General features: G+C 37.6%; 1 pseudogene; it reads left to right on the top strand.

Moving 5' to 3' along the window:
• The first annotated feature begins 6,284 nt into the window (after positions 1 to 6,284).
• Positions 6,285 to 15,192, top strand: part of LOC136136918 (metalloendopeptidase OMA1, mitochondrial-like) — a 42,866-nt pseudogene continuing 33,958 nt past the window's right edge.

Raw genomic sequence — 15,192 nt, 5'->3', positions numbered from 1 at the left:
GTGATGGCCACATTATTTGAGTAAATGTCTTGCTATACATTGAGGGGTACATTTTTAAATGGACAAAGTTAATCTGACTTTATAGTTACACTTCATTTTTCTACCTTTGGAAGGTAGATATAGGCACCTCAAGGACTTTCTGCTTTCACAGCATCCACAGACTCCTGATGTTGCAGGTGCCCTCTGTGTTCCTTGATGAAGGAAGCAGTTTGTACCCCATTGAGGCACAGGTTCCCGTGAGGCTGCCACTGCATCTTCCATTCCCTACAGTTTGTTTCCAGGTACAGTTTAGGGGACTGTGGATTACATGGGTCAAATTCAGAACAATAGTGGCCATTGAATAGGAAAAGATGATGCTCTCCTCTCCTAAGGCCTAAAGGAGTCATAGTACTGAAACTGAGCAGCACCCTGTGGGGCTCCTGGGCACAAAAGCCTTTCTGTGACCCTATTTCTTGATTACAGGAAATAGGCTTCATTCAGCCTCCATGACCTTCCCTGGGTTCCAACTGTGCAGGTTCAAACATTTGCTAATTAGGGAAGGGAGGGGATGCAGAGACAAGGGAGGAACCGTCAAGAAACAATAGTGCAGGCTTGGGGCAGGGTCCTGGCTCCCCGACAAGCGATATATATAACACCTTTGAGCTGTTTTGCAGATACTGAAAGCCCCACCAGGTGAGAGAAGTTAAGGGTATGGTACCCACCAGCACACAGACCCCAGACCAGCTGGAACCAGAAGGTTGATGATGCTGACTCCCATTTACCTCACCACAAACCTATCAGAAGAATGTCCTCCAGCCAATCATGCTCTCTTTGAACCATTACTATAAAACTCCTCACTACCCTCCCCAGGTCAGGACACAGTTTTGAGGGCATTAGCCCACTGGGGCCCCCTTTGCCTGGCAGAGCAATAAAGCTATTCTTTTCTACTTCACCCAAAACTCTGTCTCTGAAATTTAATTCGGTGTCAGGGTACAGAGGCCAAATGCAGCTTCAGTACCTAGTCAAACGCTACATGCCAAAGGAAGAGTGACTGGTCTCCCAACTGCACAGTTTGTCAGATAGGAAAGGAAGAATTTAAATAAGTATAGTGTTCTCTTTCTTGGAGATATTTTCTGATTTTTGAGGAGGTAAGCTGGAAAATCCTAACCAAAAGATAACTAGAAAATCCCCAAATATTTGAAAATCAAAGAATACATAGACAGAATGTTGAGTGAACTCATCTGGATGTAATTTACGATATTTTATAATCTCATTTATAAAAAGTTCAACAGTAGGCAAAACTAATATACAGTGTTAGAATTCAGTATAACAGTTATATTTGTGTGATAGATATTAGGGAGGTAGTGACAGGGAAGGAGCATGATGGGGACATCTGGGGTACTGGTCATGGTATAGTTCTTACTCTAGGTGTGTACACAGTGCACACCTAGAAATAAATTCAACATTTATTTCTTACATGCTTTTTATATATGTGTTGAATTCTAATATATAATCTTATAAAAAACAACAACAATGTGAAAGGGAATGGGTCACTGACCGGTTGTAATGGAAGTTATTTCCAAAAACTCAAGTAAACCATTATCTTTCTACTGCAAGTCACAATAATACCTAGAAAATTAAAGGGTTAAATCCAATTTGAAAGGGAAACAAAATATAGGTAGATATTTGACTAAACCTTATGGAAGTAAAAATTTCTGTGTAGAAATGTGATAGAAAAAATTATAAAAATATGCATATGTTTAACTAAATGTAAACTTCAAATGTCACTACAACAAGATAACAATGAACAAATTAATTGTCCACTTCACACTGGGAAAATTATTTGTCAAAATCATGATAAATTAACACTTTAAGATATTCTTATTTATTTAAAAAAGAACTAATATGAAGCTGTTAAGTAAGGCTAAAAGCTGAATAAACCATTATCTTTCATTACTTGGAGGCTTCCATTCTCTTGCTCCCATCTGAGCCAGATGCTTCCAGATGGAATATTTATTTACTCTTCTTACTATTAGACAGATCTTACCTCTTCTTTTATTATTGTTTTTCTCTTATTTCTTCTTCCCTCATTTGCTGAAACACATCCTAGAGTACCTTTCTTAAAATAGGTACGTGTGAGATAAATCTTAAGATAAATCTTAAATATCTGAATGTTTAAATATATATTTTGCTTTCATATATTTTCTTACATGCAAATCTCCTGCTAAATAGTAGCCTGGCTGCTAGACTCCTATATGAGGAGGTAAAAAGTAGGCTTGCGTGTTCTCGTACACGGACTTTTACCTGCTATCTCTGTTTCTATGCATGTTTAACTTCCATTTCCCATTTCATCTGTTGCTTTCAAAGTGCAGCCCTTCCTGTAATCTCTAGCATGCATCACCTCTCCTTTCACACACGTTCTTCGCTACATAAGTTCCAATTGCATAGTTCTCTCTGCTCTGCTGCATCCATGAGAGACCCAGCAAGAAACAGATGGATTTTACAAAATTAGATCATTTGAAGAGGATCTAATAAAATTAACAAAGCTGTGGGTACAGTGTAAGGAACCACAAAAGATAGGCGAGACCCAATGGAATGGAGGAAAAGAGTAATGAGGAGAAGCCAATAGGAGAGAGGTTTTAAGGAGGGTTGTCTTTGATGTAGGAATGAGTCAGTCCGTAGCAACCCCACAGGGACAGTGCCAGGGAAAATAAATCCCCTAACCCTAAAAATTTCTTTCTGAGACTCCCTATTGGATGAGCTCTACCAGAAGTCAGGGGACAAGGGCACTCTTTGATTTAGTCCATGAAAGTCAGGTCTTAGAACAGAGATCAGAGTGGGAAGAGGTAGAAAGTAGATTTGCAAGGGCAAAGAGAAGACATCCAACACATCTGCTAAATCAATTATCACTCTTTTATCCGGATTCTTTCTTTAATAAAGGAGTAAATATTTCTCATTTGATACTATCCTATTCCTCTAAATAGTTTTGTTTATGTGAGAAAAAATAAAGGTCTTTAATCAATCCTCAGTCACCTAACTCATTTTCATTCTTCAGTATATGCTTTATATTTTAGTAAATCATTATGTAAAATAAGATCTGGTTCATTATTATCTATTCCAGTCCATTTTTTTTTACCCCTGAATAGTGTTCCAGTAGTCCATTTATTTAGCATTTAACATTACACCAACACGACGTAATATATTTGATTTTATAAATAGTCTTCTTTCTAAAATCTTTATAATTATGTAGGCCTTGTGGTGGGCATTTCAATAGTCCCCCAGAGATGCCTGGGGGCTAATCCTGGACCTGTGACTATTACCTTACATGGTAAAAGAGATTTTGAGATGGAGAGGTTATTTTGGATTATCCAAGTGAACCAAATGCAATCACATGGCCTCTCATAAAAGGGAGGCAAGAGGCTCCGAGTCAGAGAAAGAGATGACAAGACAGTGGAATCCTATGTCAGAGTGATGTCATTGTTGGCAGGGGGCCATGGGTCAAGGCATGCAGGCAGCCTCTAGAGACAGGCAAAGGCAAAGAATGGATTGTTAGCTAGAGCCTCCAAAAGGAATTCAGTCTTGTTGACATCTTGACTTTAATCGCATAAAGACATAACTTTGCACATCTGACCTCAAAAACTGGAAGATACATTTGTGCTCCTTTAAGCCACTAAATCTGTGCAAATTCGTCACAACAGCAATAAGAAATTAATACAGGGTTTCTTCTTTTTCTCCTTCCTGGTTTTTTTTTTTTGTGTGTTAGCTTTCTGGTGAAGTTAGAATCATATACTAAGGTAACCATAAAGCCATCTGAAGTTCCAAACCCTCATCCCTGTTCTCAAGGGTAGGCAGTATGTCTGCTGCCTTATTCTTTTGGCTCACTTTGTGACCCACTCACCTGCATGTTTGACGGTGTAATTCTAGTCTACTTAATGACTAGAATTCAAGCATTTCACTTCTTTATCATATAAGGGTTTTCACACACAATGTCCTCTCAATCTGAAGCTTTTCTCTCAACTGTTCATTCAACTGCTTCTTCAATTCCTCAGGACTCTGGTATATAGCTATTCTCAGGGACTCTCTTCCTCTCCTCCAAGGTCAGGTTCCCCACTCTACCGTATCCCACCTATTTTTCTTTTCAATCTTATGAATTTTTATAATTAAAATGGCTATATTTGTATACTAGCTGAGAGCTTTTGGCATGCCCTAACAAAGTGAGCTTTAATTTTTATCAATAAAATCATAAGTGCTCATCTCATGGGAATATTAGAAGAAAGAATTGAAAGTGTATATTTAGAATAATTCTCCAAACACAACCAGACCGTGCTAAACCTACTCAAACGTTTTTCTCTCAATTTGTGAATGACTCAACCCTTTTCTTCCTTTAGTTTCAAATGTGATCTCTTTAGAGAACAGGTGTCTTGGTTGGAAACAGGAAAGGAGAAGAATTCACCCAAGAGTAGAAAGAAATTCCAGCCACCCGACCTATCTCTCAGGTCCTGTGTGAGGAAAGTGAGTAGCAAGATGAAGAGGTATCAGAGGACCACTTCCTGGCAGCTCTGCTGGGGAAACAATAAAGACTCAGTGAGTGAAATGGTTGTACAGAATGACCAGGCAAATGGGAACTCTACCAAAACATCACTTCGCGCCAAACACAGTACAGAAGCAACAGAAAAAAACTACAAACCCCCAAAGTGCCATAAATTTCAGACAATGGTAATCCTCGGGCTACCCAGACCAGGGCTGAGGACCATAGTGCTGTCCCCACAGTGACCCAAGATCAGTGGCATAACTCTAGACACATAAAACCCTGGGAAGACCTGAGGCCATTTTCTTCCAGCAGAATGGGACTTGGAAACAAATATTAAGCTCTAGAAAATGAAGTTCTATTTCTTAGACAGCTCTAGACTTAGCAATAATGCCCACTAAAACTAGTTTATTGTCTTTGTCTCTCATGAGAAGTTTTATGATAGCTGGGACAAAAGTTAGCCTGCCACAATTTTCATAAATTAATCTTCAATAAAAATTTTTAGATGAATGACTAGAGAAGCTATTTATTAAGCTCTTATCCCATAGTAAGCATTTGTATGTTAATTCACACTATACTTTCCACATAGAAAAAAGAACTTTAGAATTATCTTTGTCTTGGACTTCAACATTTGTTTTATATATTTGTGTGGAGGAGAAAAAAGGGAAAGAAAAAGATTTAGTAAAAAGGTCGAAATTCAAACATGTTTTAATCAAAACGCTTTCTTCCTTGGAAGTGAATCTGAAATTTGGTGTACCAATATATAGTCAAGGCCAACTTATATTGAAAATAATATTGTAAGTTGTGTCTGATTTCACTGACAATGAAAATATGGCTAGAATAAAAACAGCTGGACAGAATTAAGTTTGTTTTCTTCCACGGCAGTAAAGGAGGTCAGGCTCTGGAGTAAGATACTATGCCTGGTTATATTTAGTCAACCTGATGAAATGCCTCCAACCCTCTTCCCAAATACTAGTGGTCTGAAGGGCTTTACTGCCCCTCGTCCATTAATAAAACTGCTTACCTAATAAGAAGGACATATAGTGACTGACTATTTGAAAATATGGGGTCTTCCAGAAACAGAGTTAAAACAATAAATGCATATTTAAACAACAACATCAACAAAAGACTTTAAAACTGTTACTTCGACACTCCGATTTGATAGATGAGGAAAGTGAGGCACAGAGAGTGATCCTAACATGAGAACTAAGGGTAGAATACAGTCGACCTTTAGTATCTGTGGGTTCCGTGTCTGGATTTAACCACTCCGCATGGAAACCAGAGCCAGTTTACATATAAGAAACTTGAACATCTGCAGATTTGGGTATCCGGGGGAGTCCTGGAACTAATCCTCCATGGATACTGAAGGACGAATGTATATATCTTCTAAATTGCAACCCAAAGACTTCTCCAGAGTACTGCTTCTTCACTTCATAACAAGGAAAAAACTATGTGGAAGATTATTTGTATCTTTTATCAGTATTGCAAACATCTCTGCACATCTATTGTTTGGTGGAAGATTTTGTGGTTAGGAGCAAGCCTGGGCTGAGAGCCACATTGCATGGCTGAATAGAAACCTGAAAATATCTTTAATTGTACCATTTTTAAGGTAAACAATTCAGTCAAGTGTGATTAAAAACCAGAACAAATGATTGCATCTTGATGTGGATCTGGCTACGAGAAGGAATGTTTCTCTGTGTGGGATTAGAAAGAAAACCTTCTTTCATTCTTTCTCTCTCTCTCTCTTTTTAAAATAAAATATTCCTCCACAGACGAGATGAAGGAACTCACGGAGCCTGATTGCTATGATTTCAGAAGAAAGGAGAACCCTGAAGTTCCTGACCTTTCAGGAAGTGTACCGGATGTGAGGGATAGTTGGCGGAAAGAAGCTGATATTTAAGCCAATATGAAGTAATTCTTAATTTAGACTCTAGAGGTATTTAGAATAATTTTCAATTAGTTATGGTAATATTTCACAAAGAAGGTTCAGACAGGAAAGTGGGAAAGAGAAGGTCAGAACAATTTTTGAGAAGGATTAAACTGAAAGGAAAACTTGAATACTGAGTTTAAGTAGGCTTCGGTAGCTATAAATATTACCTACGCAATAGAGGAACATAGTTTTACAAACCAGAAACAACCCTCCGAAAGGGATATTGAAAGAAATTATAATGGACATAAAAATATAAAACATAAGGGGAAACCTTGATAAATTTGACCACATTAAATTTAAAAACACAAACTCTTAATCATCAAAAGTTACCACAAAGAGCGTGATAAAGCCACATACAGGAAGAAGATACTTTTAATACATATAGTTGACAGAGAGCTCCGCTCCAGAATATACAAAGAATTTATGGGAAAGAAAGAAATGAAAATAAAATGAGAAAAGACACAAGTGGGCATTCCTTAGAAGCAGAAACACAAATGACCATAAACATACAGAATATTGCTTAATTGTATTATCAGAGAAATAGAAAATTTAAACAGCTAAGCCAGTATTTCACATGGACCAATTTGGTAAAACTATGCAGGTGGATTATAGAAAATGTTCATGAGGCTGTGGAACAATGGGGACCTATTACCGATTGCTAGTGGGGCATACATTGCTACAAGTCTTCTGGGGAAAAAGTGGAATTACCTGGTGAATTTGAACATGTACATGCCATGATACACAGCAGCTCCTCTCTTTGGTACATATCCTGGGTAAACTTGCAGGGAGATTTTTTTTCCATGGATCAGGAGTCAGGTATCCGAATATTCACAGCAACAGTGTCATTATTAGTAAATACTGGGAAAACCCTAACTGCCCAGCGCTGCTAAATGAGTAAATAAACTGAAGCATTCGTGAAATGAGATAGTAATTGCAGGAAACAGGAATTTATCCATTAGTAGCAGGAATGAATCTCAAACATACGATGGCTAAAATAAGTGTGTAAGATTATCCTACTTACATAAAAGGTTAAAACCAACCAAAACTAAATAATTTATTACATACAAATACATAGTAAGTGGTAAAACTACAGAGAAAAGCCAGGAAAAGATTGAGACAAAATTGAGGATTAAGGTTACCTCTTGTAGGGAGGAAAAGAGCTGGGTAAAGGTATCTTAATGGCTACAAAACTGTTGGCTTGGTATTGGCTACACAAGTATTTGTTTTATTATTATTATTTAACCATTCAAATGAGTCCCATATGCTTTTTAATTGTTGATATATTTCAATATAAAAATGCCCCCAAAGTCAGTAAGGTGGAGAAGAGAAAGGACAGCACCAGTAGTAGATTGGGAAGATAAGACTTTTATGTATCCTGCTGGATGATGCAAGCATCACTCTGCTAACTCAATTGTGCTATCTCTCAAGGATGCGATATCTCTCGAGGAAGTTGTTATCTCTCAAGAAAGTTCTTTTTTGGCCCAGCCATCCCGTCATCCCACTCAGCCCCAGTCCACACATTCCAGGTTAACAACATTAGTGTTCCACGAGAAACCATGGCAAATAATCAGACTCTCCACTCTACTGTTTCTAACCAGCTCATCGTGATCAGTTTCACTGGTGAGAATCATATGTATTCATTCAGTGTACCACACAGGCACAATTATGGCTAACGCAGATTATATGGGAGATAACGGGATCAGAATTAATTTCGCCTACTCTGACCGTCAGAATTTTGGTCGTACCTGTTAGGAAAATGGGTTTGAATCTGGATCCAATGCTAATTTGCTATCTTATATTTGGTAGTTTAATCTACTTATGTGAACTAGAATCCTCATTTGTAAATGGGGCTTCCTAATTCCCAACTCTTAGTGCTGTGGTGAGAATGCATACAACACCACAGAGCACGTTATCTGGCAAAACTTAAATCACAGCTTTAAAAGGAACTGTCAGATGAGTCCCAACTAGCCTGTATATACACAGTATGTTTCATGGGGAGATTTTGTTACTTTAGATTAATTGAACTTCACACTATGAGTTGAGATTTTTATAAACTCTACTGTGTGTGTGCGTGTGTGTGTTCACAAAACAAAATATAAATGATACATAGTATTAACAGTTTCAAATTGCTCAGCACTAAGAATCGTAGCCCCTTTATCTTCTTCTACTTTGTATATTCTGCCCCATTTCCTTATGCCTCAGTTGTTTTTGCATTTCCAGCGCTGTTTTTATGTGTTAGAGCACATATCAGGGATTGCAGAGAATACTTAATCCCCTAGTTTGCAATCATTTGAAGTTCAGTCCTCATTCTCTGTCTTTAACTACTCTGGGGTCTTTGTTTAAAATTCACTGAATTTAAGAAGGTTCTCTCTGTCCTCAGTACATTCGGCAGCATGTCTGCTGCCAATTACTTATCACCAGGGAATTGCATTTACTTGTGTCTGCTACACTGATCTGCTCTCTCTCTTTCTGCATTACATCTTCGTCTCTTAACAATGACCCCTCTGTTCTGCTTTTGAGCCAGGATGACTGGTTGAAGTTTATATCCATTCCTTTTGGCAGGAAAAAAATCTAAGAACTCTTCCTGTTACAGAGAATACCCTTTAAAAACTGGTAGACCCAGTTGTATACCCTTTAAAAACTGAGGATTTTACTTTCTAAATATTTTATAGTAATGATAGTGGAAGAAAAACAAGTACAATTCAGAATGACCCAAGGATTATTATTCTTTCCAAGTAAAAAATTAAAATTTGATTAAGCTCTGTAATCCATCCGTCCTGTGCCTGGCGCAGTGTTTGCTATGTGGTCTGTTGTAAGGCAGCTATATAACAGTATCCATTAGTTTGAATGAATTAATACATTTGCATGAATTAATAAAGCTAACACATATGTGAAGGGCAAGGGAAATATTTTATTCTCAACCTTGGCATGACCCCGAAAGCCCTGATTATTGAGAAAAGGTATGAGTCCCTAGGAATTCCAGTCAAGATAAACTTTTCAAAAAACTTTTGATTTGAGGATAGGTTTGTATTTGCAGAAAAGTTGCAGAGCTAGGACAGAGTTCATGTATAGCCGACACCTTATTTTCCCTGTTGTTAACATCGCTCGTGAGTGTGATGCACTTGGCACAGCTAATGAACTTATATTCGTACATTATTACTAACTAAAGTTAACACCTAATTTGGATTTTCTTCTTTTTTAGTTAATATGTTCCAAGATCCTACCAAATGACTCCTCCTTCAAAGGGACACAGTGATACTTTGATTCCTATTTCATTGGCAAAAGCCACCTTTGCAACCATACCTTACTCTGGGAAGACAGAGGACTGCAGTTTTACAAAGCTTTTGAAAGAAAAATATTTTGGTCAACAGTATTAAATGGTTACTATAATTAATAGTAATTCACATATATATAGGCATTTTTACAGCTCAGAAAGTTGTTCCAGGATGTTTATCAACATCCATTTTAAGGTCAGAGATAAAGTAGCAGAGACTGTGGAAACAGAAGAATCCCAGGTTAAATAGCTTATCCAGAGTTACACAGCCAACATAGCCAACCAAAATTCAAACCCAAACCTTTTGACAATGATCGATAAAAATATTCTTCCCAGTCCAAACCTTTTGACAATGATTGATAAAAATATTCTTCCCAGTAAACCACAAACGCCTCCTGCTTTTGTTTGCAACTTCTTTCTTTTTTTTTTTTTTTTTTTTTTTTTGCGGTACGCGGGTCTCTCACTATTGTGGCCTCTCCCGCTGCGGAGCACAGGCTCCGGACGCGCAGGCTCAGCGGCCATGGCTCACGAGCCCAGCCGCTCCGCGTCATGTGGGATCTTCCCGGACCGGGGCACGAATCCGCGTCCCCTGCATCGGCAGGCGGACTCTCAACCACTGTGCCACCAGGGAAGCCCTGTTTGCAACTTCTGATTCTCATTCACCTCGCCAGAAGAAATTCAAGGCCCTACAGCAGGGATCGGTGAACTTTTGCGTGCAGAGGCAGACAGTAAATTGTTGAGGTGGTGCTGGCTACGTGATCTCTTTCAAGGCTATTCAATTTTGGCATTGTATATCAAAAATAGCAACAGAGAAAACATTAGCAAATGAATGTGTCCCAGTAAAACTTTATTTACAAAAGCAGAGGGTGAGCTGTATTTGGAACACAGACCATAATTTGCCAACTGCTGCCCTAGAAGCTGGAGGAATCTACACAACAATCTGTGATATATTGACATATACAGTCTGTGATAGATACAATTCAAAAGTGGTCGATTTGCTCATCTCGTTGTTCTTTAAAACTCTTTCTTCATGAATGCTTTTTAAATTAAGGGTTGCATCATAAAAAATAGTTTCTGTTCTTTGTTAATCTCCTGTTAACGTCATTCTGTATCTCACTGTTACTTATGATTTTCTCTGGCCTAACAGGATTGCTTAGTTGCTCCTTAAGAAAGAAAGTATGTGCAGATCAAAGTATTGGGCTGGCCAAAAAGTCCGTTCGAATTTCTCCATAACATCTTATTAAACACCCAAACGAACTTTTTGGCCAGCCCAATATTTTTGCGGCCACACTTAGGGATACAGGAAGTTGAAATAAGATAGATATAGGGTGAGGGTCAATTAAAACTACAAAGGATTAACAATGCACATGGCTGAAGTTTCCAAAAAATGAATCATAACTCTTAAAGTCTTTCCATACTGATCTGTGTTCTTTTTACCCAAAGACGCACTCCGTGTTTTTGCTAATATACCCTACACTGAAATATCTCATAATGTGGCACTTTGGCAAAAAGCATCCAACCTTTCCTTTTATATTTTTATGTGATTTAAAAAAATATATAGATAGAAATCCTGTGTGGTCTTTATCATACACATCATATCAACAAATGATGGGAGAAGCCAAAATCCATACTATAGGGGATTTTTGAAAGGCTTTCAGTCTGTATTTATATAAATTACTTTCCCCTCTATGTAATCACAATAAAGGAGTTGGATTGAAACTTGAAAATATTTTTAACTATGGGAATACATTTATATACAGTTTGTGAATAACAGTATCTTATATGTAAATAATACATGTTTATACATTTCTATGTATATGAGTACCTACATATCTATACATAAAGTTAGGAGTTTAAAAGGAAACCAGTTGGTGGGGTTTAAAACCTAAGATTTCCAAGTGTTCCCCATATGTGTAGGGTGCACCTAACATGACAAAACATTTTATAATGATTAATGAACAGGAGAATATTCACTTTTTAAGGAGTTTCCTTGACTCACTAAGGGCTGTATTTAAGCTCCTCTTATATTCTGATACTTGTTCAAGTGACTGAATAGAGCCCCTTTAGGACTTGGTCTAAAAATCCAACTATACAATTTGGTGGATCAAAATTGGCCTCAAGTTCTTTGCAGCTCCTCACAAGAAGTCTCTTTTCCCAGCCCTTGACTTTGGCTCGGCCTTGTGATATGCTGTGACCAGTAGAATACAGTGGAAGTGATTTTGTACAGCTTCTGAGAAGGGCATCAAGAGTCCTTGTAGCTTCTGCACTTGCGTTCTTGGAACAGTGAGACCATGTGGAGAGAGAAGCCAGACATCACTTAGCCCCAATCACCAGACATATGAGTGAAGCCTTCTTGGACCATCCAGTTCCTGGTAATTAACTAGATGGCTGAAGTCACATATGTGAGCCCAGGTGACCCCAGCAGAGGAACCACACAGCAGACCCATCCCACTGAATGGTGAGACATTTGTTTTTGTTGTTTTAAGCCATATATGTTGAAAAGCAAAATATGATATTTTGAGAAAAACCCTAAACATGATCGATTTCTGAATTAAGAATATATGAATAGGTGAGTTTGTGTTTCTATGTTTGTATGTATTTGCCTACAAATACATGGGTATTATGTGTGACTAAAAATAATGGAGGAACACAATTAATATTTATTGAACACCTGATGTGTGCAAGGCATTGTAAGATATGTTTATTTAAACCACTACATTGTATGTGTCTATTCTGATTATGGTATCAGTGTTAACCAAAGAATGAGTAAATTTCCCTCTTCCACTTTGGCACATGAACTGTTTAATTTTCTGTGTCAATCAGAGAAGATAACAACATGGAAATAATCAAAAGAAAATATTTACCTTCATAAAAAGTTTTTAAAACTATTGCCAAACATAATAGGCAAAATTAAATGATAGATAAATTAAGGGGGAATATTTGCAACTTGTATCTCAAAAATCCAACGTTCACGGCTTTTAAATTTTTTTCTGAAACGATAGGTGAAATTCAAACACCCAATAACGTAGAAAAATACTACTACTAAAATTACAACATACTGATAGCTCACGAAGGATGTGCATTCAAGAAAAAAAATCTTGAAGCCAAAATTGACGTTATATATTTACTGACAAGGACTATTTTGTTAATTCATTGATTCATTCAAATGACATTGTACAATGCTAATATCAGGAAGTTTGAAGTGAGCAAAACATAATTCTTCCCTGAATTTGTCCAGAGACAAGTTGGAGGAGACAGAAAAACAAAATAATCAACATAACATAGTGGGTTGGTACTAAACTGTTTAGCTATGCAAAGAGTATTAAAGAATTTGAGAAACTGCAAGGAAATAACAGAGAAGCCTTCTTACAGGAGACGAAGCCAGCATTTTCTTAAAGAACAAGTTAGAATTTTCCAGATGAAGGAAGTGCCAGGGAAGGTAAGGAAGTTATTTGAAGGAAAGTAGTGATCATATGCAAAGGCTAAGAAGAGAAATAGCATACTACATGCAGAGTAACATAAGAAGTGTGATAAGAAGCAGAGCTGAAGAGACTAGAAGTAAAACTGAAGAGATGTGCTGTATACATTCAGTATAGTTCCATTCTAAAGATTCTGGATTTAACCTGAAGGCAGGTGGGGGACTAGGGAAGGAAGAGCAACCAGCAGGTCTGTGACATGTTAAAACTGGATTTTAAATAAACCTTGTTCTCTGGAGGATGATTTTTAGGAGTAAAATTAGGAGCTAAGAGACCAATTGGGAAACTGTGGCAGTAGTCCAGAGAGGAAAGGTATAGATTTAAAAATGATGCTTGAGTTTAGAACTCAGTGTATCCATACACAACCATGAACCTTTTATTCCTTATAGTGGCAGACAGATCTGGATGATATCCATGATCTCTGCCTCCTGGTGGTTACAGCTTTGTTCAATCTCCTCCTATTGCATTCTGGGAGGGACCTGTGATTTGCTACTAATCAATAAAATATGGCAAAAGGGATGAATCTGACATCACTCCCATGATTATGTTAAAATATATGACTCTACTAGTCAACTGGCTCTAGATATTCTCCTTGTCAACTTGATAAATTAAAAGGCCAGTTGGAAAAACCCACATATCAAGGAACTAGGAACAGCCTTTAGGAGCTGAGGACAGCCTCCAGCTGACAGCCAGCAAGAAGCTAGGGCCATCAATCCTACAAAAGGAAATACATTCTACCAAAAACCTGTGTGAACTTCTTCACAAAGTGGAAGAAGTGGATTCTTCCCCAGTCTTTCCTCCAGATGAGAATGGAGCCCAGCTGACACCTTGATTACAGCCTTGCAGAAAATCCAGATAAGCTGCGCCCAGACTCCTGACCCACAGAAACTTTGGAATAGTAAAAGTGTGTTGTTTTAATCCCCTAAATTTGTGGTAATGTTTTTTTTGCAACAATAGATTACTAATGCAAGTATTTATTATAAAATTAAATGCATTTCTCTGTGTGGACAGGTCAGGTTCTTCAGAAAAGAAAGTATTTCTGTAATCAATTTTTTAAATTTATATTTGCCCACTTAACTTCTAATGGTCTGCATAACTTGCCTATCTTTTGGCCCTCCGTCATGGTTTGGCAACTCAAATCCAATTTATGGAGATTGCCCTTAGCAATATATTTATGTACTTTTGTTTTCAGTGCCAAAATCCCGAGTTCTTGAGTGATATTTCTGGGACTTTGGCTTAGTTGTCAACCAAAATGCCTTTTCTCTATTGCATTGATCTCATGCCAAGAAGGTAAAGGTTCCAAATTTCCCTGAATGCTTTGATAGATGTTAATTACAGTGAAGTCTATTAACATAAATCTAAATACCATTTCCAAAACAGTGTTGCCAAGCATTATCAGAAATCTCTGAGATATGTAGAGAACAAACGTATCGACACCAAGGGGGGAAAGTGGGGGGTGGGAAGGTGGGATGAACTGGGAGATTGAGATTGACATATACACACTAATATGTATAAAATAGATAACTAATAAGAAAATGCCATATAAAAAAATAATAAAATTAAATTAAAAAAAAAAAGAGATCTCTGAGAATCCAGGGGAAGTGGCTTCCAAAGGCAAAGTCCATTGAATGGACGTCTTTGTCAGTGAGCACCTTCTCAGGCAGCCTCTTTTTATATCAGCTTTGTTCAATCTCCTCTGAGTGGCATCTCTTCAGCCTTCTGATATTTTGTCCTAGTTGTGAAGCTCTTCTAAGCTTCTGAGAAGATTATGAAAACTCAGATGCAAGACCACTATCATTTAATACTCACCTGTATCAAAAAGCTAGAAAGACAGAAATCTGTAGAAGGGAAGAAAAGGGGACACATATATAACTCATTTCTCAGCAGGTTACCATCTCACTATCCTTGGACTATTACAATGACCTTCTCTTAGAAGTGACCATACCCTAAATATCTCTGTAGCCCTGGTCCAAGGCACAATAACTGATAATAGTAGGCAATCTAG

This window comes from Phocoena phocoena, chromosome 17 (assembly GCF_963924675.1).
Source record: "Phocoena phocoena chromosome 17, mPhoPho1.1, whole genome shotgun sequence".
Lineage (NCBI taxonomy): Eukaryota > Metazoa > Chordata > Mammalia > Artiodactyla > Phocoenidae > Phocoena > Phocoena phocoena.
Note: the sequence above shows the minus strand (reverse complement) of the source record. Positions and strands in the feature narration are given on the sequence as shown.